Source organism: Rhinatrema bivittatum, chromosome 8 (assembly GCF_901001135.1).
Source record: "Rhinatrema bivittatum chromosome 8, aRhiBiv1.1, whole genome shotgun sequence".
NCBI lineage: Eukaryota > Metazoa > Chordata > Amphibia > Gymnophiona > Rhinatrematidae > Rhinatrema > Rhinatrema bivittatum.
This window is the reverse complement of record NC_042622.1, coordinates 247,826,135-247,849,265: the sequence shown is the minus strand read 5'-3', so window position 1 is coordinate 247,849,265 and position 23,131 is coordinate 247,826,135. Positions and strand designations below refer to the sequence as shown.

Sequence of the window (23,131 nt, the reverse complement as noted above, 5' to 3'; positions counted from 1 at the left end):
TTGGTGAAGACCCGTGGGGCCGTAGCCAGGCCAAAAGGGAGAGCGCGAAACTGGAAGTGTTGACCCAAGATCTTGAAACGCAGGTAGCGCTGATGGTTGCAATGGATCGGGATGTGTAGGTATGCTTCTGTAAGATCCAGAGAAGCTAAGAATTCCCCCCGGGTGCACGGCCGCTAACACTGACCGGAGCGTTTCCATGCGAAACTGAGGAACTCTGAGAGACTTGTTGACCGTCTTGAGATCCAGGATAGGTCGAAAAGTGCCCTCCTTCTTGGGAACCACGGAGTAGACCGAATAATGACCTCGACCCAGCTCGGAGGCCGCGACAGGGACTATTGCGCCCAGCTGTAATAGGCGATCGAGGGTCTGCCGAACGGCTCCTTGCTTGAGACAAGAACCGCAAGGGGAAAACAGGAAGCGGTCTTGGGGCGCGTGTACAAAATCTAAGGCATAGCCATGTCTTAAGATGCCCAGCACCCATTGATCCGACGTAATTTGGACCCACTCTTCGTAGAAGAGATCAAGGCGAACCCCCCCCCCCCCAGGTGAGGAATCTCCTCGTGGGTCCATCTGGCATCATTGTGAAGCTTTAGAGGAGGAACCTGATCCGTGTGTATCTTTACCGTGGCAGTGCCCATGAAAGGACCGGTTCCAGGTGTGTGATCGTGCAGAAGGCGCCTGGGTGTCTGCTGTCTCGCGGGACGTGTCCTTCGTTGATTTTGGTACCAGTTCCTGGAGTAATAAAAGGATCTTGAAGAACGTGGCCGATCTTCTGGTAGCTTATGTACCGCATTTTCGTTAAGGGACTTGATGATCTGATCCAAATCCTCCCCGAATAGATACCTGCCCTTAAAGGGAAGGGAACTCAGGCGTGTCTTGGACGAACCATCGGCCGACCAGTTGCGCAGCCACAAAAGACGGCGAGCGGACACCGCCGCTACCATGGACCAAGCTAGGACCCTTAACAGATCATACAGAGCATCAGCCCCATAGGCGACCACCGCTTCCAGTCTATCCGCCTGAAGAGCCTCTGCATCTGGCAAGGCTTGAGATGTGAGAAGCTGTTGTACCCAACGAAGAGCTGCGCGCTGTGCCAGGGAACTACAGATAGCAGCCCTCATCCCTAACGCTGAGACCTCGAAGATACGCTTGAGGTACACCTCCAGCTTGCGATCCTGGACATCCTTCAACGCCGTCCCACCCGTAACAGGGATGGTGGTATGCTTCGTGACCGCGGATACTGCCGAATCAACAGCAGGAACTTTGAGGATTTCCAGGAAGTCAGTAGGAAGAGGGTACAACTTTTCCATGGCTCTTCCGACCCGAAGGTTGGCCTCAGGAGTATCCCACTCCCTTGAGATCAACTGCAAGATGTTATGGTGAGTGGGAAAAGCTTTAGCTAGTGGTCGTAGGCCAGCTAAAAGAGGGTCCCCCTTCTTGAGCTTCGGATCAGGTGCCACCGGATCCGGAGGGGGGTCGATGTCCATTTCCTGCAGGATGTGAGGGATGAGATCATCCAACTCCGCTGCCTGAAAAATGCGGAGAACCCTCGGGTAGTTGCCCTCCACCTGGGCCGCCAGGGAGGGATCGTCCGCATCCGGGTCCTGCAACGGATCCCCTGCCGGTTGAATCTGCAGTGGCGCCGGGGTCACAGGGGGAGCACGAGAGGGAACCGAACCCTCTGCGGGCAATGGAGACCTCCCCAGGGGAGGGTCTCCCCCCGGACGGTGGGTCAAGCAGGCCAATTTGGGGGGAGGGGGCCCCCAAGGCCCAAATCCCTGCTCTGTAAGAAGGCCCTATGCATTAGCACAACGAATTCTGGAGAAAAAGCTGGGACTCCCGAGGGGGGGCCCCTCGAGGTATCCTCCCCTTGTCTGCCGTGCTCAAAAGCCCCAAACCATGAGAAGAAATCGAGAGCGGCGCGTCCATGTCCTCCTCAGAAAGAGCTGCCTCCGAATCGGCCAACAAGATGGCCGCTGTTCCCGCGCTGAGGGGGAACGGGGCCTGACGCTTTCTGCCGGTGCGGTCCGATTCCCCTCCGACCTGCCCACAAGGTGAGCTGTACTCCCCCTCAGGGAAGCTAGAAGAAAGCCCCTCCACAGGCTGCTGGGCGGCGATCTCTGCATCGCAACAGGGGAGAGGGGGAGGGGCGGCTGCGGCGCGCACTGAAAACTTTGGCGCTGGAGCGCACAGGCTAAAACGGCCTCCGGACCCCTCACCGACCCGAAGAAACCGTCGGGGAAAGTACCTTCCCAACAGTGGGCAGCCCCGGGGAATGGGTCTTCGCAGGGCTGCAGGCCGGGACTCCGTTCACTTCCCGAGAGGGAGGGGGGGAAAAGAAACTCCGGGGCTAGGGGGGAGCGGTCGGCCCTACCGACTTTCACCCCTTACAAACTCCTGTCCCTACCGGCGGCTGAAAGAAAAAGAAAAATAAACAACACTTACCGCAACCCAGTAGCGAGAGTAAGAGAAAGAGAGAGGAAATGACAGGAAAAGCACAGCCTGTCAGCAAGCTCCTCATAAGAGCCAGTGTCCTTCGTTGAACGGACCTGTCCTGTCAGCAGTGCCCACAGGACTTGTCTCCACTCTAACTACACTCTCTAAAAGAGGAAAACAATATCCCTATTAATCTTTTTTTTTTTTTTTTTTTTTTTAATTGATCCCTCAGAAAAACAAAAGACTTAAAGAAGTGCTGGGGACCACCGTGTCCCCCGCTCACATCTGCTGGAGTCAGAACTATACTGAGGATTGAGGCAGGGGAGGCGTGGCTATATAGGTCCTCCCCTGAGAGTTTTTGGTTCTGACTCCATCTGCTGGACGGGGGACATAACCCACTGTCTGGAATGATCCTGGTACGTACAGGGAAATTTTAGATCTTTAATTGCCTAGTCTACTTCAAAGGGTGAGATTGGTTTGCCCACCTGTTCCTGGTCAGCTGCAGATAACTCCAGCAGGGAGATATTTGCCAAAAAGGTAGAGCGAGCCTCATCTCTGGTTCTGCCTCTGGCTTATATAGCTCCTCATAATACTCCTGAAATCTAGTCCTTATCTCTGGCTGCTGTAGAAGGATTGTGCCTGATTTATGTTTAATACGGTAGACCAGCTCCTTTATTCTTTTTTTCTGGAGCCGCCTAGCAAGTAATCTGCTATGCTTATCCCCACACTCGTACGGCCAACTTCTTTTCAAATTCTCTCTTAGCCTGTCTTATCAATGTCTTACATTTAACTTGCCAACGCTTATGCATTATCCTATTTTCTTCTCTCGGATCCTTCTTCCAATTTTCAAATGAAGATCTTTTGGCTAAAATAGCTTCTTTCACCTCACCTTTTAACCATGCCAGTAATCGTTTTGCCTTCCTTCCACCTTTCTGAAGCAGTGATGGTACCGAAGTGCGAAAACTCAAGAGCGCACAGCTTTTCAAGATCCTACTAAAAAAGGGAAAACAAAAGACTATCAACACTTGTAATTGGTGCTTTCTTTCTGGACAAAAAGGTGCCATTATTCACATGCAGGATGCATATTTGTTTTTGTTAATTTTTGGAGGGGGATCATGGGGCAAATCAAGCAGGTGGAGTAAAAGGTGCAGGTACTCTGATAAAAAGGTGCAGGTACTCTGATAAAAAGCTCTACTAATACCCTAGAGGTAGGGAAAAATGCTGATGTCAAATATTCATATTCTAGGCATTTGTTGGTTATTGTTCCAACAAATGCCTAGAATATGAATATTTGACATCAGCATTTTTCCCTACCTCTAGGGTATTAGTAGAGCCCACTTCCTGGTGTGACAGACCTGATGTACCTCCACCTTCACTCTCTGCTAGATGCACTATGGCAGGAAACTGTAATGGACATTTTTCTCCATCGTCAGCTGGTGCCCTGATGTGAAAAATTTGTCAGTTTCTAGAATTTTGACTAGAAGCACTGAGCATGCCCTATACCATATGTCCACACTGGGTCCCTTTCCAGGCTCTCTATTTCTATGGAGCTATAAGCCTCTCAGTGTGAGTGAGCTCATTTTGGCTGTGTTTTGGCCTTGTGGAAAACTTTGTTTTTCTCGTGGGTTGTTTTTTTTTTTTTTTCTCATTCCTTCTCTGGGTCCCTCTCGGTGCCTTCCTGTAGTGTCTCCTAGTCAGAGTTTTGCTGATTCAGGTAAGTTTCCTTTCGCTGTCAATTCCCCCGTGGCAGCAGTGCTCGCCGGCCATCACTGCCCCACCACCATCGTCTCCTGTTGGTACCCTTTATTTCATATGCCATGGCCATGTACAGTTTTCAGCGATGCCCCCACTGCCTGAGGACCATGTCCCATTTATGAATTCACATGAGACATGTTGTAATATACCTGTTGCTTAGTGGATGTATTATATATATATATGTGCTTTTTAGTTATATATACAAATTCTTATTTTTATGTATGTTTTATTGTGCATCGCTTCAGTCTTTTTTGTGTGAAGCGGTTTAATAAATTTTATTAAAATGAAATTAAATGTGTCCTCTGCCTAGGGGCATTGCAAGATGACCAGGATTGCCAGTTATGCACTCAGATGACCCCAAAGGGACGTCTCCTTTGACTCGACAAAATGGAGCAGCTCTTTGGGTCGAAGAAGTCTGAGCCATCGGTATCGAAGGACCAAGGAGTTGCACCAATGAACATTGAGCCATCAACATTGCTGGGACTGTCTTCCATCGATTTTTGCCAGCAGATGGGTGCCGGAGACTGACCATCATTGGATCTCCTCCAAACTGAGGACATCTTGTTCCTTGTTATCGGCCTTGGCACCAGGGAAGGACTGGGCCGCACATTGAGGGAAGCCGAAGAAGCATCAGCACCGGTCCCCATCGATGCACAATGCTGGACATGAGATGCACTGGCTTTTGCTGTGTTGCCCCCGAAGTGACCCCGTTGGCAAGGACATCCAATCCTGCATCAGTGCTGGGGGTCCGCAACTGTCTCCACTGGTCCTGATGCCAGTCACCGATCTACCTTGAGGATCTGAAGAAGATCTGGCTGCCCCTCTTCCCTCCCAGTTGGTCTTGGCATCGGCAATGTTTGAGGAGGAGCTGGAGCATGGTGTCCAACTAGCAGTGGACTGGGCGCTGCATGATTTTTGACCCTTTGGTACTGATGGCACCAGACCTGGCATTGCCTGTCCTCTTAACGCTTCTGGAGAAGCTCAACGTGCTCATCAGTGTGTTGCCGACCCAGCAAGCATTGGTTCCTGGGACGGCACCAGTGCCTGGTGGAGCACAGAGGCCTCCCCCTATGATGTGGTTGTTGCCAGTTCCTCTTCCAAGGAAGCTCCACAGAGGCAGGCGGAGATGCTGAGGCCTGCCACCCCTGTCCAAATTTACTGGTGCCTGCACCTCTGGACGTAGGCGGAGCATCTAGGGACCTATCCCCTGTTGCTATAGTGAGGATGAGGAATCCTATGACCCATGGGGGGATGACGTTTTGGAGTCCTCCCAGGACCTCGCTTCAGTCCCTTCTCCTCCAGAGGAGCAAAGGAAATCTCGACCTGAAGACTTCACCTTCCCAGGGTTTATGAGGGTGATGGCGGAAGCCATCTCTTTTCAGGTGATGGAGGAGGATGCCAGGCACAAAATGCTTGAGATCCTCTAGTTTGTGGAGCCTCCTAAGAAGATTGTGGTGATCCCAGTAGGTGAGATCCTTAAGGAGTTGCTGATGAGGATATGGGAACACCCCTCACAGTGCCTCCCATCAATAAGGTAGACAGAGTATACCTCATCCAGAAGGCTGCCATATTCAATAAGCATCAACTGTCCCGCCAGTCGGTGGTGGTTGAATCTGCCCTCAAGAGGGCCATGTGCTCTCAGACTCATTCCTTGGAGACCCCGCGAAAGGACCATAGAGCGATGGACACTCTTGGGAGGAAAGTATTTCAAGGTGTCTTGCTTATTGCCCACATTGCCACCTATAAGCTCTACATGAGCCAGTACTCGCGGGGCATCTGCAAGCAGGTGCAGGTCGTGACTGAACAGCTGCCTCAACAGCAGCAGGATACACTCATGTTGCTGGTGTATAAGGGCCTAGAGTGTGTAAAACATGAGGTCCGAGCAACCTATGGTGTTTTCAAGACAGCATTGAGAGTCTCTGCTGTGGGAATCTGTGTTCGCAGAATGGCATGGCTGTGGGCCTCGGATCTCCGACCAGAAGTCCAGGAATGACTTGCTGGTATGCAATATACTGGAGAGAATCTCTCGGCAATAGGCTGAGGGATATTGTGGTCAAATTTCAGGACCACCGTGAAACCCTCCAGCAACTCTCCGCCAGTACTCGGACCAGTCCTTCTCATCCAGGAGGCTGGCAAGACTGGGGCCAAGGAAGTCTGTCTTTAAGATAAGAACATAAGAACATAAGAAAATGCCATACTGGGTCAGACCAAGGGTCCATCAAGCCCAGCATCCTGTTTCCAACAGTGGCCAATCCAGGTCATAAGAACCTGGCAAGTACCCAAAAACTAAGTCTATTCCATGTAACCATTGCTAATGGCAGTGGCTATTCTCTAAGTGAACTTAATAGCAGGTAATGCACTTCTCCTCCAAGAACTTATCCAATCCTTTTTTAAACACAGCTATACTAACTGCACGAACCACATTCTCTGGCAACAAATTCCAGAGTTTAATTGTGCGTTGAGTAAAAAAGAACTTTCTCCGATTAGTTTTAAATGTGCCCCATGCTAACTTCATGGAGTGTCCCCTAGTCTTTCTACTATCCGAAAGAGTAAACAACCGATTCACATCTACCCGTTCTAGACCTCTCATGATTTTAAACACCTCTATCATATCCCCCCTCAGTCGTCTCTTCTCCAAGCTGAAAAGTCCTAACCTCTTTAGTCTTTCCTCATAGGGGAGTTGTTCCATTCCCCTTATCATTTTGGTAGCCCTTCTCTGTACCTTCTCCATCGCAATTATATCTTTTTTGAGATGCGGCGACCAGAATTGTACACAGTATTCAAGGTGCGGTCTCACCATGGAGCGATACAGAGGCATTATGACATTTTCCGTTTTATTCATCATTCCTTTTCTAATAATTCCCAACATTCTGTTTGCTTTTTTGACTGCCGCAGCACACTGAACCGACGATTTCAATGTGTTATCCACTATGACACCTAGATCTCTTTCTTGGGTTGTAGCACCTAATGTGGAACCCAACATTGTGTAATTATAGCATGGGTTATTTTTCCCTATATGCATCACCTTGCACTTATCCACATTAAATTTCATCTGCCATTTGGATGCCCAGTTTTCCAGTCTCACAAGGTCTTCCTGCAATTTATCACAATCTGCTTGTGATTTAACTACTCTGAACAATTTTGTGTCATCTGCAAATTTGATTATTTCACTCGTCGTATTTCTTTCCAGATCATTTATAAATATATTGAACAGTAAGGGTCCTAATACAGATCCCTGAGGCACTCCACTGTCCACTCCCTTCCATTGAGAAAATTGCCCATTCAATCCTACTCTCTGTTTCCTGTCTTTTAGCCAGTTTGCAATCCACGAAAGGACATCGCCACCTATCCCATGACTTTTTACTTTTCCTAGAAGCCTCTCATGAGGAACTTTGTCAAACGCCTTCTGAAAATCCAAGTATACTATATCTACCGGTTCACCTTTATCCACATGTTTATTAACTCCTTCAAAAAAGTGAAGCAGATTTGTGAGGCAAGACTTGCCCTGGGTAAAGCCATGCTGACTTTGTTCCATTAAACCATGTCTTTCTATATGTTCTGTGATTTTGATGTTTAGAACACTTTCCACTATTTTTCCTGGCACTGAAGTCAGGCTAACCGGTCTGTAGTTTCCCGGATCGCCCCTGGAGCCCTTTTTAAATATTGGGGTTACATTTGCTATCCTCCAGTCTTCAGGTACAATGGATGATTTTAATGATAAGTTACAAATTTTTACTAATAGGTCTGAAATTTCATTTTTTAGTTCCTTCAGAACTCTGGGGTGTATACCATCCGGTCCAGGTGATTTACTACTCTTCAGTTTGTCAATCAGGCCTACCACATCTTCTAGGTTCACCGTGATTTGATTCAGTCCATCTGAATCATTACCCATGAAAACCTTCTCCATTACGGGTACCTCCCCAACATCCTCTTCAGTAAACACCGAAGCAAAGAAATCATTTAATCTTTCCGCGATGGCCTGATCTTCTCTAAGTGCCCCTTTAACCCCTCGATCATCTAACGGTCCAACTGACTCCCTCACAGGCTTTCTGCTTCGGATATATTTTAAAAAGTTTTTACTGTGAGTTTTTGCCTCTACAGCCAACTTCTTTTCAAATTCTCTCTTAGCCTGTCTTATCAATGTCTTACATTTAACTTGCCAATGTTTATGCTTTATCCTATTTTCTTGTGTTGGATCCTTCTTCCAATTTTTGAATGAAGATCTTTTGGCTAAAATAGCTTCTTTCACCTCCCCTTTTAACCATGCCGGTAATTGTTTTGCCTTCTTTCCACCTTTCTTAATGTGTGGAATACATCTGGACTGTGCTTCTAGAATGGTATTTTTTTAACAATGACTTTTGTAGCTGCTCCTTTCAGTTTTTTTCTAACAATTTTTCTCATTTTATCAAAGTTTCCCTTTTGAAAGTTTAGCACGAGAGCCTTGGATTTGCACACTGTTCCTTTTCCAGTCATTAAATCAAATTTGATCATATTATGATCACTATTGCCAAGCGGCCCCACCACCGTTACCTCTCTCACCAAGTCCTGTGCTCCACTGAGAATTAGATCTAAAATTGCTCCCTCTCGCGTCGGTTCCTGAACCAATTGCTCCATAAAGCTATCATTTATTCCATCCAGGAACGTTATCTCTCTAGCGTGACCCGATGATACATTTACCCAGTCTATATTGGGGTAATTGAAGTATCCCATTATTACTGCGCTACCAATTTGGTTAGCTTCCCTAATTTCTCTTAGCATTTCACTGTCCATCTCACCATCTTGACCAGGTGGACGGTAGTATACCCCTATCACTGTAGTCTTCCCTGACACACAAGGGATTTCTACCCATAAAGATTCAATTTTGTATTTAGTCTCATGCAGGATGTTTATCCTGTTGGACTCTATGCCATCCCGGACATAAAGCGCCACACCTCCTCCCGACTGCTCCTCTCTGTCATTGCGATATAATTTGTACCCTGGTATAGCACTGTCCCATTGGTTATCCTCATTCCACCATGTCTCTGAGATGCCAATTAAGTCTATGTCATCATTTACTGTTATACATTCTAATTCTCCCATCTTACTTCTTAGACTTCTGGCATTAGCATACAAACATTTCAAAGTTTGTTTTTTGTTTGTATTTTTATTCTGCTTTTTAATTGATAGGGATAAGTTAGAATTTTTTAGCTCAGGTGAGTTTTTAGTTACAGGCACTTGGACTACTTTTCTAATTATTGGAACCTCACTGTCGGGATGCCCTAATTCTAATGCATCATTAGTATCCTTTAAAGATACATCTCTCCGAACCATGCGCTGCTGAGCGACTGTCGGCTTTCCCCTTTGTTCTAGTTTAAAAGCTGCTCTATCTCCTTTTTAAAGGTTAGCGCCAGCTGTCTGGTTCCACCCTGGTTAAGGTGGAGCCCATCCCTTCGGAAGAGACTCCCCCTTCCCCAAAAGGTTCCCCAGTTCCTAACAAAACTGAATCCCTCTTCCTTGCACCATCGTCTCATCCACGCATTGAGACTCCGGAGCTCTGCCTGCCTCTGGTGACCTGCGCGTGGAACAGGGAGCATTTCAGAGAATGCTACCCTGGAGGTTCTGGATTTAATCTTTCTACCTAAGAGCCTAAATTTGGCTTCCAGAACCTCCCTCCCACATTTTCCTATGTCGTTGGTGCCCACGTGTACCACGACAGCCGGCTCCTCCCCAGCACTGTCTAAAATCCTATCTAGGTGACGCGTGAGGTCCGCCACCTTCGCACCAGGTAGGCATGTTACCAGGCGATCCTCACGCCCACCAGCCACCCAGCTATCTACATTCCTAATAATCGAATCACCAACTACCCATATTGGGGGCCGGTAGCGCATCGGGAGGTACTGCTAGCGGAGCTGCTCTTCCTCTTAATGGCCAGATTGGTCAAACCTGTACCACCAGGGCAAAGAGGGCAGGGATTCTACTCCAGGTACTTCCTGATTCCAAAGAGAACAGGACGACTCCATCGAATCCTAGACCTAAGGGCCTTGAATAAATTTCTAAGAAAAGAAAAATTCAAGATTTTCCTGGGCACCTTGATCCCCCTTTTTTACAAAAAGGGGACTGGCTATGCTCCTTCGACCTAAAGGACACATGCACTCATATCGAGATCTTCCCCAGTCACAGGAAGTATCCGATTTTGTGGTGGGAAATCAGCACTTCCAATAGTGGGTGTTGCCATTCAGGCTCGCATCTGCCCCATAGGTTTCACAAAATGCCTGGCAGTGCACCTCCACAGGCTGGGAGTACATGTTTCCCCATATCTGGACGATTGGCTGATCAAGACCACATCTCAGGTGGGGGCCATCAGGTCCATATGCTTGACAATTCAGGTACTGGAGTCACTAGAGTTTGTTCTCAACCACCCAAAGTCCCATCTCGGCCCAGCACTTCAATTGGACTTCATAGGAGCCCTGCTAGACACGGCTCAGGCCAAAGCCTTTCTGCCTTGCCAGAGGGCCATCACCTTGGTGACCATTGTGGCAGAGATTCAACAGAGCCATCAGGTGTCAGCCTGGTACATGTTGGGGCTGGTGGGCCATATGGCATATGTACACATGCACAGAGCCCAATGGACAGTGAGGTCGCTGTGGCACCAGGCCACTCAGAGCCTCCAGGATTTTTTCAGTCATCCCGTCTTTCTGGGTCTCATTGTCCTGGGGGCGGGTACTTTCAAATCTGGAACAGGGGATCTCTTTTCGGAGTCTACCTGCTCAAATTGTACTAATGATGGATGCATCCACCCTGGGGTGGGCCACTTAAGTAGATGGGCTTGGTACCCAGGATCTCTAGTCTACTTAGGAAAGCTCTTGTCAAATCAGCTTCCTAGAGCTTTGGGTGATCTGATACACACTATGGCCTTTCATATATCGGCTGTCCAACAAAGTTGTCCTGATCCAGACTGACAACCATGTAGCCATGTGGTATATCAACAAGCAGGGAGGCACAGGATCCTACCTCCTGCGTCAGGAAGTGGTCCAGATATGGTCATAGGCCCTGTCCCACAGGATGGTGCTCTGGGCCATGTACCTGGACGGGACTGAGAATGTGGTAGCGGACAGGCTGAGTCGAGCCTTCAAACACCATTGGCCTTGGACTAGGGGCTAGCGAATCAGATATTATGCCTCTGGGGGAGCCCGGATGTAGATCTGTTCGCATCCCCTGCAACAAGAAATTGCCTCTGTTCTGCTCCCTGTAGAGGTCAGCAAGCCAGCCTCTGATACCCTCGCCTGTCATTGGGACAAGGGTCTTCTGAATGCATATCCTCTGATACCCTTAGTGGTGAAGACTCTCTTGAAGCTTCGCAAGGACAGAGGGACTATGATTCTCATAGCCCCTCACTGGCCGAGACAGATCTGGTTTCCACTCCCACAGGAGTTGTTCATCCAGAAACAGATCAGTCTGAAGACTTCCACAGATCTCATCATGCAAGACCAAGGCAGGCTGCGGCGTCCCAATCTCCATACCCTGTCGCGCTCAGCCTGAATGTTGAGAGGTTAATTCTGTAGCCACTTGATCTTTTATAGGATGTGTATTGGGTCCTAGAAAGCCTTCCATTAGAAAGTCCTACAGACTGAAGTGGAGGAGGTTTTCCAGGTGTTGTGAGAAGGCCCTAGATCCATTCTCGTGCCCCACAAAAAAACTGCTTGACTACTTTCTATGCCTAGCTTGAAAATCAACTCAGAGTTCCTTAGTGCAATTGGCACATACCACAAAGGTGTAGATGGTTCGCCTATCTCTGTACAGCCTATAGTTGTATGTTTCATGAGGACCTGCTTCAATTTAAGCCTCCTCTAGGGCTTCCCAGTATGTCTTGGGACCTCAACGTGGTGTTAGCTCAGCTGATGAAAGCTCCTTTTGAGCCGCTTTGCTCCTGCGACCTGAAGTACCGGACCTGGCTTGGTTGCGGTCACTTCAGCACACAAGGTCAGTGAGCTACAGGCCTTAGTGACTTATCCACCTTACCCTAAGTTATCACAACAGGGTGGTCTTGCATATGCACCCTAAGTTCCTGCCTAAGGTGGTGATGGATTTCCATCTTAATCAGTCAATCGCGATGCCAGTATTTTTCCCAGGCCCCATTCGCACCAAGGCGAAAGAGCACTGCACAATTTGGACTACAAGCAAGAGATAGTCCACCCAACTTTTTTTATTTTTGATAGGAATAAGTTGGTTGTTGCCAAACATACACTATCCAATTGGCTAGCAGACTGCATCTCCTCCTGTTAGTCTCAGGTGAGACTGCATCTTGAGTCGTGTCAAGGCTCATTGTGTCAGAGCCATGGCGGTGTCTGTACTTGTGAGCAGTTCCCATGAAGGAGATCTGCAAGGCTGTGATGTGGAGTTCTCACCACACATTCACATCTCATTACTGTCTGGATAGGGATGGACGACTCAACAGTAGGTTCGGTCGTCTGTCCTTCAGAACCTGTTTGAGGTGTAGAACTCAACTGTCCTGCCTAGGGCCCGTTGTTTGGGTTCAGACTGTCTCCCCCTCTGTTACTAATAGCACCGCTGTTTTTGTGGCTGTTAGCACCTGGTTAGGAGTTTTATGGTCCCCTTTTGTGTTGGGGCACAGCCTATAGTTAGAGATTCACCCATGTGTGAGGACTACTATCCTGCTTGTCCTCGGCAAAAGCAGTGTTTGCTTATCTGTAACAGGTGTTCAGATAACAGTAGGATGGCAGTCCTCACAAAACCTGCCCGCCACCCTGCAGAGTTGGGTTTTTCCTATTTTTTTATTTTAATCATAATTCTGTTACAAGACTGGAGAGAGACCCCACGTGGACAAGTAGTATAGAGCATGCTCAGTATGCCTAGTGAAAGTTCTAGAAACTTTGACACAGGTTTTCCGCATCAGGGCTCCATCTGATGATGTAGCCCATGTGTGAGGACGAACATCCTGCTGTCCTCAGAGAACACATGTTATAGGTAATCAACTCTGCTTTACATCATTCTCGGAGATAATGTACCATAAACTTCCTTCCTCTGAGCCATATGCCTGGTAAACTTATCCAGGTACTTGTGTTATTCCTATTCTTTGAAATTACTAACTGAAATATCTTTTGCCAAAATATACCGGCTCCCCTTAATTTACTTTATACTGACTTAAAATACATGTAAAATATTAGGTTGGATCCAGAGAGCGAGAAGCGGTGAAGGTTTTATTTTTTTTTTTATTTATATTCTGGCTTTTCTGACACTTCAAAGCAAATTACATTCAGCAATTGTGAGTATTTCCTACAGTAGCTGAATGTAATTTTGTCTGGGATAAAAGAATGAAGGATACATGCAATGATCCCAAAGTTTGTGGGAAGGGCAAACATGGTAACAATTCATGAAAATATAAATTAAGCCCAGGGTATCCTTAGGGTGGGGAAGGGAGGGCAAAATTGGAGGTCAAGAAGAGTCTTTGGCAGGGGTGGTGAACTCCAGTCCTCGAGGGCCACAAAACAGGCCAGGTTTTCAGGATAACCACAATGAATATGCATATGAGAGTTTTGCATACATTGGAGGCAGAGCATGCAGATATAACTCATGCATATTCATTGGGGATATCCTGAAAACCAGGCCTGTTTGTGGCCCTCGAGGACTGGAGTTTGCCACCTGTGGTCTATGGTATTAATGCTTTATTTTTATATCACTACTGCCTATGTGCACTGCTGCATGATGGTGATAAGTATGAGGGTACAATGAGTCCCTACCTCCAAAGAGCTTACAAACGAGAGGTAGTCATTTTCAAAGGCGTTATACATATGAATGTAACATACGATTGAAGCAATTTTGAAAAGCCCATTTATATGCTTTAAATGTACTCGCACGTGTAAAACTTGACAATTCAATGGCACATATTGTAGCAATTTCCAAAAGCTCACATGCGTAAAGTGCATTTACACATGTAAAATCCAGTTTTAAGTGTGTAAATGCTTTTGAAAATCTGGCCCTAAGTGGGTATGTGAGGCTGTGGGAGAGAAAATGACTTGCACAAAGAGCATCAATGGGAGAAGCAAGATTTGAGCATGTTTCCAGCCCATTGTTCCTTGCCGTGGAAAATGAACAGAAGGGCTAGGCCTTTTCTATCCAAATATATTTGTGCCCTTGTATCTTGTAATGAAGGTATGCACTTTTACAGCTGTTTGCATCTTATTTCATATGCACCATGTCACCAAAACAACATAGGAATATTTTCCTGATGTGGATCAGCAGGACACTTTTAGTACTGCTTTTGGATGCAGGAGCTTCCAAAATGTGTAGATACAACTTTATACCAAAGAAGATATGTATGTATAGCCTATTTCATCTGGGGAATGAAATAAAATCATTAAGAAAAGCGGGACATTGTAACTGTTTTGTATGGACTAAGTAGCAACAAACTGATTTTAGATAAAACCAATGTTTGTGAGCAGTACTTTGCTAAAGCTGGCAATCCTCTGTAATGGATACTCCCACCTCCCCTTGAGCAAAAATTCCCAGTACTGGTGCAGTAGCTGGTGTGTAGCTCAGTGGGAAATGCTTGTTCTGTGGTGAGTGGAGCCTGGTGCACGCCTTGCTCTACTGTGCATATTTGCCCAAGGAAAGAAACCCTATCAATTAGCCTATTTGCTTTTTCCCCTCCCCCATCCCACTTGTAAGAAGATCAGTTTCCTTCTGCCACTAGTTCCTGGTCTAATAAACCTTCAACAAAAAAAGTTTGTGGAAGGATGGAACAGGAGCGGGCGACGGTAAAAACAATAACAAATTCAAGAAAGCCTAGGATAAATACAGGGGATTGCCTAGTTGTGAAGAAGTGAGGGGAAGCTAGAGATCAACCTGGGTCCATGGTATTGCACCAGGAAAGAAATTGGGCAGATTAGAGGGACCTTACCGTCCTCCTTTGCCAGCCTTTTGCATGTTTCTAGGTATAGGAGCAGAGCTCACCTGGGCCAAGCCCCACCCCACTCTGACGGAGGTTTAAAGAACTGAAAGTTAAAAGGAAGAGAGGAGGAGATAGCATCGTGCCCTCCAAAACGTGATACTCCTCCGTCTAGCAACACTCCAGCAGTCAGAGGTACTTTGTATTTTTGCAGATGTCTCCAGAGTTACTGGAACTACTTTCTCCCTTTTAATTTTCTTGCTATACTCACAGGCCTGGCTTTCCTTTCTTCTTTGGATCTCTCTCTCTCTCTCTCAGGAATGGCCTTTCTATATTTACATGTTATCTGAGCTAACTTTACTTCCCTGAGCCCCATCCCCACCCCCAGGCATTTCTTATTGATTGTTGGAGATGATAATCTTTCAGTTTTAAATAAGAAATGAGAAAAGTTTAACTAATTTTTTTAATGGTGAAGAATAGGGGTAAGTTTTTATGTGAAGGGTTAGAGCATTTTCATCTGTTTCAGAAGATTTATAAATGTTAGACGGGCAGAATGAATCAAATCATTACTATGTATTGTCGAAGGATGTACAATTTCAAACTCTGGCCCTGATGTGCTAAACTGTTTTTCTCATTTTGCATCTCTGGGCAAATGCTTAGAGCACGGTCACTGGGGTTTTTTTTATCAACAGGTGAGTTTTGGCATTCACCTTTTTTATAAATATTCTCACCATTGGCTTTAACACAAAATGGTCAAAATATCTGGCCAAAATGTTCACAAATGTGCTAACCTCTCCACTTAAGTTCAAATGTGCTAAACATTTTCCCCACACCTACATGATGGAAAAAAAGCCCTTTACTAGATCTGGCCCTAAAGATAATGTTGAGGAGAAAGTGAGAATTTGAGCGAAAAGAAATAATCTGAAGTCAACTGTTCCTCTAATATGTTTCTAAGAGTTGGTAGGCATGTGCTGTTTTGAAAAAAATTGAATTCTGCCATTTTTTATTTCATTAAATCCAAAATGAATCTGTCTTTGAAAAATTTCATTTTGGAAAATAGCATGCATTATTTGTATGTACAGCTGGAAGTGGGTTATGGAAAGTAGGGGGTCATGGATAGAGGGGAGGTAGGGGAATGGATAGCAGGAGCAGAAGAATGCAGTAGGATTAGAGAACGGGGAAGCACAGCTATGGCACCTGTAAGTACATAGGTGGGAAGAGGGGGCAGAGGTTTGACATCTGTTTGCATGTGCCCAAATTTAATTTGGCTAAATGGACCAAAAATGAATCCACCAAACCAAATATTTTGGCCACACCCATCCCTATGAATTTGGTTCAAAATATATGAAAAAGGGGCGATTTTTCCTGCTTAAACTGCATGAGATGAATGCTTCCATGTTTTTGCACTTTTTAATTTTCAGTTTGAAAATATTTATAAATTATATTTCTAAATCACCTTTCTAATTTTAGCTCAAGGCAGTTTAAAACATTTTTCAAATATAAGTCATTACCTGAATAAGTTCATAATCTATAGGGATCTGAATCAAGCGAAGCCAAAATGTCTTATCCAAGGCTACAAATCCCAGAACTCCCAACTTTATCACTCCTGAAGACCCATGCTGACAACAGAATGGACAGGGTGCGCGTGTGTATGTGTATACACTTCTGTGAACATCAAACTAAGGAGCAGGGGAAGAAAGATGACTCCTGGAAGGAGAGAAGATCAAGAAGTGAAACCAAGTCTTTCCATTAGTCAGAGCATCCAAAATTTTACTTCCACTATTTTTTGCCTGTTCCCCCCTTGAAGAAAATGAAATGCTCTGGAAGTATTGAAGCCTTCATTTAATTCCTAAGTATTTATTAGAACACATGATCCTTGTTGATGTGACAACTATATAACTGATTTTTTTTTTTTTTTTGTTAAACTTTGATGTTTTTTGAGATCTGGAGCATTGAATACCGAATAAGTTGATTGCTGTAGATGTTTAGTGGGGTGCATAAGATCATGTTGATTTGTTCTGCCAAAGCTATGAAGTACATTTTCTCCCCCCCCCCCCCCCCCTATATTCTGATTTTGATTTTGTTTTATGCAATCCGAGATACCATGGAAAAATCCATTTTATGAGCCCACTTATGCTATTTCAGGAGAATGCACTGCTGCTTTACTTACTTTTTTCCTATCATAATTGTGTTCATTTCTTTGAAACAGCCATAACTGGACAATTTCATCCCAGAATAGGAAATGATACACTAAGGGGTAGATTTTAAAATGCCGACGCGCCTATTTTGCATAGGGCGCCACCGCGCGCAAAGCCCTGGGACGCGTGTAAGTCCTGGGGCTTCGTAAAAGGGGCGGGAGGGGGTGTGTCCGGGGGCACGTCCGGAGCAGGGGGTGGTCTGGGGCGGGTCCGGGGGCGTGGTGACAGTTCGGGGGCGGGCCAGAAGGGCAGTCCCGAGTCCCCCGGCACTGCGGCCTGTGCCGGGGGATGCTGGGGCGGCACGCGCAAGTTACGTCTGCTTCAAGCAGACATAACTTGCCCAACAAAGGTAAGGGGGAGGATTTAGGTAGGGCTGGGGAGTGGGGTAGATAGGGGAAGGTGGGGGGACGCGGAGGGAACGGAGGCAGGCTGCGCAGCTCGGCGCGCGCAGGCTGTCTATTTTGCGCAGCCTTGCGCGCGCCGACCCCAGATTTTATAAGATACACGCGGCTACGCGCATATCTTATAAAATCTGGTGTACTTTTGTTCGCTTGCGCGTATGTTTTTAAAATCTACCTCTAAGATTGTAAAAAGGTACACAGTGAATGAGACAATGTCCATGACTGATGGAAGTAACTAGTCAGCAATGTGGGTAATGAAAGAAAAGGTGGGAAATATTTGTAAAGTGTGTGGTTTTATTGTTTTTATGTTGTTAAAGGTAGAGGTAGTAGCCATCTTACATCTGCATAAAGTTGAGTTAAATCCCAGTGTGTTCAGCAACTCTTCTGAGAGGGATGGTTATGGGTGCCAGGATTGGGAAGGAGAGGGTTATGAAAGGTAGGGGAGCATTAATCGAGGGATTAATGGAAGGAAGAGGAGGGGATGATGGGAAATGTTAAATTAAGGGGAGATGGATGCTGAAATACTAAGAAAACAGGGAAGCTAATCAATTTGGCAGTGCAGTAATAAGGGGAGACTTCACTTACCCTAATATTGATTGGGTAAACGTAACAGGTTATGCTAGAGAGAGGTCCTGGATGAAATAAATGACTCCTTCATGCAACAATTGGTTCAGAAACCAATGAGGCAACTGAGGGGGGCTTGCGGGAACGACAGCTACTACCTGGAGATTAATATCCTTATTCAATTAACATACACATGGTTAATGCAACTTCAACATTGCTCTATGCTTCAATGGCAAGAGGAAATGTGGAAAAAAGGATTTGCATCCACATAAAAGCAGGGGAGTAGCTTGCTTGTTATGGTGGTTTCTACCCCAAACCAAAAATGCCTGATACTTCACTTTCAATGCATATCCAGCGTAGCTCTCTGCTTCAACAGCAGGGGGAATGAAGAAAAGATGATTTATATTCAGACAACTACCCACAAGGTCTGAATTACATAGTCTGGGTAAAACAAATAAGCATGTGTAGCTTGCTTATGGCAGTTACTACCCCGAATCAAGCCTGATACTTCATTTAGAATACATATCCAGCGCAGCTCACTGCTTCAACGGCAGGGGCTATGAAGAAAAGAGGATTTGTATTCAAACAACCACCAAGGACTGAGTTGCACAGGCTGGATAAACAAGCGTGGGAGTAGCTTGCTTATTACGGCAGTTACTACCCCAAACCAATTAGCTAGATATTTCACTCAGATGCAGCTCCAGCACTGCTATCTACGATGGCAGGGGTGGAAGGGAAATAGAACCAAAAAAGTTATTTAAAGGGACAAGAGTAACAGAAATGTATGGAAAAAAAAAGTATGAAAGCTTGCTGGGCAGACTGGATGGATCGTTTTGTCTTCTTCTGCCATCATTTCTATGTTTCTATATGTTTCCATGATAGAAGTCTACAAAATCATGAAAGGACTTGAACAAGTAATGTAAATCGATTATTTACTCTCTCAGATAATGGAACAACCAGGAGCACTCCATGAAGTTAGCAAATAGCTCATTTAAAACAACTTGAAGAAAATTATTTTCACTCAGTGCAGTTAAGCTCTGGTATTTATTGGCAGAGCATGTGGTTTCAGCAGTTAGTGTTATTGGGTTTAAAAAAGGTTTGGATAGGTTCCTAGAGGTTAAATCCATAAACTATGATGGTAATTAATAAGCAATAGTAGCTTGTGATCTCTCTTTTTGGGTATTTGCCAGGTCCATGTGACTTGAATTGGCCATTCTTGAAAACAGGATGCTGGGCTTGATGGACCTTTAGTCTAACCCAGTATGGCATTTCTTATGAGAGTGAGTTATTTTAGATCTAATTCTTAGTGTAATGCAGGATTCTGTGAGAGAGGTAATGGTGATGGGCTGCTTGGCAATAGTGATCATAACATGATCAAATTTGAATTAATGACTGAAATGGGGACAATAAGTTCATCTACATTTCCAGCACTAAACTTTGAAAAGGGAAATTTTGATAAAATGAGGAACATACAAAAAAAAATAAAATGTGCAGCTACAAAGGTAAAGAGTGTACAACAGATGTGGATATTGTTTAAAAATACCATCTTAGAAGTGCAGTCAAGATGTATGCCAAACATTAAGAAAGGTGGAAGGAAGGCCAGGCTACTGCTGGTATAGTTAAAAGGTGGGGTAAAAGGCTATTTTAGCCAAAATAACTTCTGTCAACAATTAGAAGGATCTAGCTGAAGAAAATAGGAAAAAGCAAAACTGTTGGCAAATTAAATATAAAACAATGATAAAAAAGCAGAGTAAGAGAGAATATGAAAATAAGTTGGCTTTGAGGCAAAAACTCATAATAAAAACTTTTTAAAATATAGCTGAAGCTGGTAGATGATTGAGGGGGTAAAGGGGAAGATCAGGCCATCGTGGAAAACTTAAATGAATTCTTTGCTTTGGTATTCACTAATGAGGTTTTTGAGGAGATACCTGTTCTAGAGATGATTTTCAAGGGTGATGATTCAGCTAAACTAAACCAAATCCCTGTGAACCTGGAAGATGGAGTAGGCCAGATTGACAAACTGAAAAGTAGCAAATCACCTGGGCCAGATGCTATACACACCAGGGTTCTAAAAGAACTAAAACAAATGGAATTTCAGACCTATTACTAGTAATTTGTAACCTATCATTAAAATGTGTCCATTATACTTGAGGACTGGAGGGTGGCCAATGTAACCCCGATATTTAAAAAGAGCTCCAGGGGTAATCCAGCAAACTATGAATCAGTGAGCCTGACTTTAGTGCTTGGGGGAAAACCATGGAAATTATTCTAAATATCAAAATTGCAAAACATATAGATAGACATGGATAATGGGACACAGCCAGCATGGATTTAAGCAGGGGAAGTCTTGCCTCACAAATTTGCTACTTTTTTTTTGAAGGGTTAATAAACACATGGATAAAGGTGAACTAGTAGATGTAAATCCGGAAGGATTTACGCGCGCAGGCCTTTTAAAATCCGCCCCTAAGTGAACTTAATAGCAGGTAATGGACTTCTCCTCCAAGAACTTATCCAATCCTTTTTTAAACACAGCTATACTAACTGCACTAACCACATCCTCTGGCAACAAATTCCAGAGTTTAATTGCGCGTTGAGTAAAAAAGAACTTTCTCCTATTAGTTTTAAATGTGCCCCATGCTAACTTCATGGAGTGCCCCCTAGTCTTTCTACTATCCGAAAGAGTAAATAACCGATTCACATCTACCTGTTCTAGATCTCTCATGATTTTAAACATCTTTATCATATGTCGTCTCTTCTCCAAGCTGAAAAGTCCTAACCTCTTTAGTCTTTCCTCAAAGGGGAGCTGTTCCATTCCCCTTATCATTTTGGTAGCCCTTCTCTGTACCTTCTCCATCGCAATTATATCTTTTTTGAGATGCGGCGACCAGAATTGTACACACCTGGGGGCACGTCAAGGTGCGGTCTCACCATGGAGCGATACAGAGGCATTATGACATTTTCCGTTTTATTCACCATTCCCATTCCCTTTCTAATAATTCCCAACATTCTGTTTGCTTTTTTGACTGCCGCATGTTGATGGCTCTATTAGTTATTCCTGCGCGATACAGAAAGTAGAATGTGCAGCCAAGCTGCACATTTTACTTTCAGAAATTAACGCCTGCCCAAAGGCAGGCGTTAATTTCTACCGGCACCGGGGAAGTGTCAGAAAAGCAGAAAAAACTGTTTTTCTGTACACCCTCCGACTTAATATCATAGCGATATTAAGTCGGAGGCCCCAAAAGTTAAAAAAAAAAAAAAAAAAGTAAAAATCAGCCCGCGGGTCGGAAGACGGACGCTCAATTGTGCCGGCTTCCGTTTTCCAAACCCGTGGCTGTCAGCGGGTTTGAGAACCGACGCCGGCAAAATTGAGCGTCAGCTGTCAAACCCGCTCCTGTCAAAAAGAAGGAGCTAGGGACGCACTAGTGTCCCTAGCGCCTCCTTTTACCGTGGGCCCTAATTTGCATAGGCCACCCTCCTGAATTGTGCGCCCAGGAGAGTGGCCTGTGCGTGTGCCAGGAGAGCGGGCCTGTTAGTAAGGCAACTTCTTATGTTCTTAAGAATGTAGTGGGTTGGAGGAGAACTGAGGAGGGCAGGGGGGGATGGGAAGCACAGCCATGGCACTTGTAATTGTATTGATGGAAGGAAGGGGCAGATGTTTGATCTCTTGGCATGTGCATGAGTGGTGTGGGAAATTATGCATGTGAATTTGTGCATGCATCTAGGCGATACTGGATATAAATGCATATGAGACACAGGATATGAGTTCACCTGAGATGTATTTTGACATCAGTAAAGCTAATTATATGGACAGTTGGAGAATTGTGTATTGCTTATGTATATATTGTGGTAGGAGACAATGGGGCTGTATTCAGAAACCTTTTCCCCATTTTGGTCTATGGGAAAACATATTTTTATTGAAGAATTATTGAGGATGATTGTTAAAGTTAAATTTAGCTTTTTTTTTTTTGGTCTATCACTATATAGTATACACTAAAATGCACAAAGACTACAATTCATTTTTTTCCCATTAAATTGCTTTTTTATTTTGAAATTACATCCATATTATGCTTAAAAGCTGGTGTGGTCTCTCATGTCATCTCACAATATGTAGCTGTGGTTACAGGAAGTAGGATTTGTTACTTGACTATATGAAGTGTGCATATTCATGATCATATCATTCCTAATCAGTTTAAAATAGACTGGGTCCCAGTCATCTAGACTCTAGAGGGTTAAATTTAAAGTGCTAATGCTGATTTTAAGGCTTTGCATGGCTTAACCCTGAGATGTTTTAACTGTGTTTAAAAGTATAGCAACTGTTATGGTCTTTGAGGTCTGTGTACCGGAATTTGTTGGATGTTCCTTTCTTTAAACAAATAACACTAAATGAAAGATGGGCAGAGCTGACCTTGGGGAGGGTAGGGAGGTGGTGAACAGGAGTGACCGCCCTGGGCCCTTCGCCACCATGGTAGCCTTATCCCCAACCCTATAATTTCCTGTTAGCCAGCATTCCAGGGCCCCACTGCAGTTACTTTGCCCTGGGCCCCACCCCCTCCTAAGGTCAGCCCTGATCATAGGTGAGGCTGTTTTGTGGTATTGGCCATTTTCTTTGGAATTCATTGCCTGACAGAATCAAGGCTGAGACTTCTATTATTATATTTCAGAAACTGGTAAAGGCATATTTGTTTGTGCAGGCATTTCAGGTGTTTGGATGAGGCCTGGAATGTATTTGCAGAGAAATTAGAATGCACTGTTTTTTCAGCCTTTTATGGAGTTGTTATGATTGATGTTACATGTGTTTGTGTAAATGTGGTCTTGTTTTTGTATTTATTTATTTTTTTATGAATATATTTTTTATGTAACCTCTCTAGATATTTTGATAGTGTGGGATATGT

The 23,131-nt window shown here is 45.0% G+C and overlaps 1 protein-coding gene across 1 annotated transcript in view; it reads left to right on the top strand.

Annotated features, from left to right (window-relative positions):
* The first annotated feature begins 14,925 nt into the window (after positions 1 to 14,925).
* HSH2D (hematopoietic SH2 domain containing) overlaps positions 14,926 to 23,131 on the top strand; it is a 31,811-nt gene continuing 23,605 nt past the window's right edge. Inside the window, exon 1 of the mRNA XM_029614497.1 lies at positions 14,926 to 15,271. The gene's annotated coding sequence lies outside the window, so the exon portion shown is untranslated. The remainder of the gene's footprint in view (positions 15,272 to 23,131) is intronic.